General features: G+C 32.9%; 1 pseudogene; it reads left to right on the forward strand.

The window, feature by feature from the left end:
• The first annotated feature begins 194 nt into the window (after positions 1-194).
• Positions 195-2,102, forward strand: LOC106321557 (annotated as a pseudogene).
• The last annotated feature ends 1,255 nt before the right edge of the window (positions 2,103-3,357 follow it).

Consider the following 3,357-nt stretch of genomic DNA (forward strand, 5'->3'; position numbering starts at 1 on the left):
TTTCCTCGTTAATTTTCGTCGTTAAGCATGTGTTTTCTTGTAGTGTTGGTGGTAACAAAATATGTTTTAGGATAAGTTATAAATTTTATTAGTCAATCACCGGACGATGCATAAGTGTAAAGAGATCTAAATTATCTGGGCCAATAGAGCCCAATACTCTTCTTGATCATCACATTTTAGAATCATGACGAAATTAGGGTTTAACATCCAAAAAACCCCCAAAGTTTTTTTGGCTAAAATAAAACCCCCAAAACTTTGCTGCTCGATCTATGATTTTACTGATCGATGAGAGTTCCTTACGATCGGTCTTGACCATTACGAATCTTGGTTCTGTCTTTGATTCTCATCTGCTCCTTTCGGTAAATCCAATTTTGCATTTCGATTTCTTCCACACTGACATGAAATAGATAGTTCGGTCTCAATCATTACTATTGTGCTGTCATGTTCTCTCTGATACTCCATGGAAGAAGGTCTATCGAGTTACAGCTATGTCGTAATTCGATAGATCTAGTGAATCTGTTGCGAAATGCATCAGCTTTCTCCTCTGATGTGAGCTCTCTTCAAGGTGGTCGAAAAGGAAAGACCTTTACTGTGTCCTACCTCGTCCATTCTCTGGGTTTAACTAGAAAACTCTCAGAAACCATCTCCACGAAGGTCAACTTGGAGGACAAGGGCAACCCAGATTCTGTTTTGAGTCAGTCTACTTAGAAGTCACGGGTTCACAGATTCTCAGCTCTCAAGCATCGTTACAAACTATCCACGGCTGCTTACAGCAGATGCGGAGGGATCTCTTAGCCCCAAGCTTAAGTTTTTAAAGTCGAGAGGAGCTTCAAGCTCTGAGCTCAGTGAGACTCTTTCAAAAGTTCCTAGAATCTTGGGAGTGAAGAAGGAAAAATCTATCAGCGTATATTACGATTTCGTCAGAGATGTTATCGAAGCTGATAAGAGTTCAAAGTACGTAAAGTTGCGTCCTTCTTCTCTGCCGCATGGGAGTCAGCAGGAGAATAAGCTCAGAAATGTATCGGCTTTGAGAGATCTTGGTGTGCCTCAGCGGTTGTTACTCCCTTTGCTTATCTCTGATCATCAACTTCTCTGTGGGAATGAGAAGTTTAAAGAGTCTCTCAAGAAGGTTGTTGAGATGGGTTTTGATCCCACCACCTCAAAGTTTGTCAAAGCCTTACGCATTGTTCAAAGATATAGCAGCAAAGCAGTAGAAGATAAAGTCAGTTTCTATGTAGAGTTAGGCTTTGATGTGAAAGATGTATGGGCAATGTTCAAGAAGTATCCTCCGTTTTTGAATAATTCAGAGAAGAAGGTAACTCAGACGATTGAAACCCTTAAGATGTGTGGACTACGGGAAGATGAGATCCTCTCACTGTTTGACAAGTTTCCACAATGTATTAGCTATTCAGAGGAGAAGATGGAGAAGGCCATTGAAACACTTCTATGCCTTGGATTCAGTAAGGGTGACTTGACAGTGATTTTGAAGCGCTTTCCTCAGTTCATTGGATTGTCTGCAGAGTCGTTGAAGGAGAAGACTGAGTTTCTGGTGAAGGAGATGAATTGGCCACTAAAGGCTGTGGTTTCAACCCCTGCAGTACTTGGATACAGCTTGGAGAAGAGGACCGTACCGAGATGTAACGTCATCAAAGCTCTCATGACTAAAGGATTGCTTGGAAGTGAACTCCCTACAATGTCGCCTGTTTTGGCCATTGCCGATGAAGCTTTCTTAAACAAGTATGTGAGGAAGCACAATGACAAGAAGCTTGTGGCTGAGTTGATGGCTACCTTCACTGGAAAGAAGAGGAAAAACAAATAAAACTTGGACCTTGTTAAATCAAGTTGATTGTTGCATTTGCAGGGTACAATAAGAAGGCACTTCAAGAGAAAGATGTACCCAGCGACCACAATATTTACTTATCATATGAAGACATCTAATAGAGCAGTATGGTAAATCTTACGCAGTTATTCAGACAATTTATATAATATAAATTAGTTGTCTGTAGTGATCGCTTTTTTTTCTATTTGAATGTCAAAATTTGGTCAGTTATATTGGGGATGTTTATCGTGTTTTATTATATGCTGGAATTTTTTGGGTTTTACCACATCAGTCATGTGTAAGCCCGGATCCAAAGGAAATGCACAACCAGTGTCGATTTCTTTACTATAAAAATGCAAATATGAGACTATATGTGTTCTTATATAAATTACAACCAGTTAGTGGCAATCCTCATGAAAACCAATACCAATATTTGTGTCATCTTCATTCAGATGATCTATACAAATGAATCACATAGATAATATTCATGAAAGTTCTTTTTCCCATTTCAATGGGTCGTTATTCTATTTAGATGGATCATCTAAATAAATTTTTGTTTGTCTGTTCATTTCTATTTCCATCTATATGAGTTTTTAGACAAATGACTTATATACTCTATTGTTTTTATTTAATCATATTTTATTTTTTTAATTATAATAATTATATTAATTATTATCAATTATCTAAAATATAACTAAATTTGATTACATACAATAAAATTAAATCAAATATATAATATTGCAAAATAACAAAATAATAAAATGGTAATTATAATAGAAATCTAAACCACTAGATTGAAAAATTATAAAATTTTGATATAAATAGTTAAAAATTAATTTTATAAATATACTTATGTTATTGTATTTTAAAAACATAAATTTGAATAAAAATAAAACGTTATGCATAGTTAAATATTTAGATAGATTGCTTGATGATTAATAAATTTAACATTTCATCAAAACATATATTTAGATTATAGAAAAATTCACTGATCATTGTAAATAGACGATTAATCGTGCTTCCAATTTGTATAGTTTATTTAAATTTAAACACGATGTAGAATATTGGCTATAAGATTAACTATTACTTATTAAAATAAATTTAGTGGATTTAATATATAACAAGACACATTCTATAAAACAAAATCTATTAGAAATATACTTCTAAACATGCAGTAAAATTCTATAAATTAATAATGTTGAGACTATGAAATTTTATTCATTTTAGAGTTATTAATTTATAAAAAAAAATTCTTTTAAAGATTTTTCTATTTTATAATATTTTTATAAAATAGAAATAATTGTTTTTACTGTATATACATCAGTTAAATTTTAAAAATGAGTTTCATATTACTTTTATTATATTATTTATTGTATATGAAATATGTTTCATAGAATTTAAATATATTTAGGTTTATTGTGGATATAAATAGTTAGGTTTATTGTAGATATAAATAGTTAGGTTTATTGTGGATATAAAACAAACAATACAATGTTGGGAGAATTGCCAAGTGTGACTCAAAACTTGGAGTCAAACCC

The sequence above is a fragment of the Brassica oleracea genome, unplaced genomic scaffold (assembly GCF_000695525.1).
Source record: "Brassica oleracea var. oleracea cultivar TO1000 unplaced genomic scaffold, BOL UnpScaffold01976, whole genome shotgun sequence".
Classification (NCBI taxonomy): domain Eukaryota; kingdom Viridiplantae; phylum Streptophyta; class Magnoliopsida; order Brassicales; family Brassicaceae; genus Brassica; species Brassica oleracea.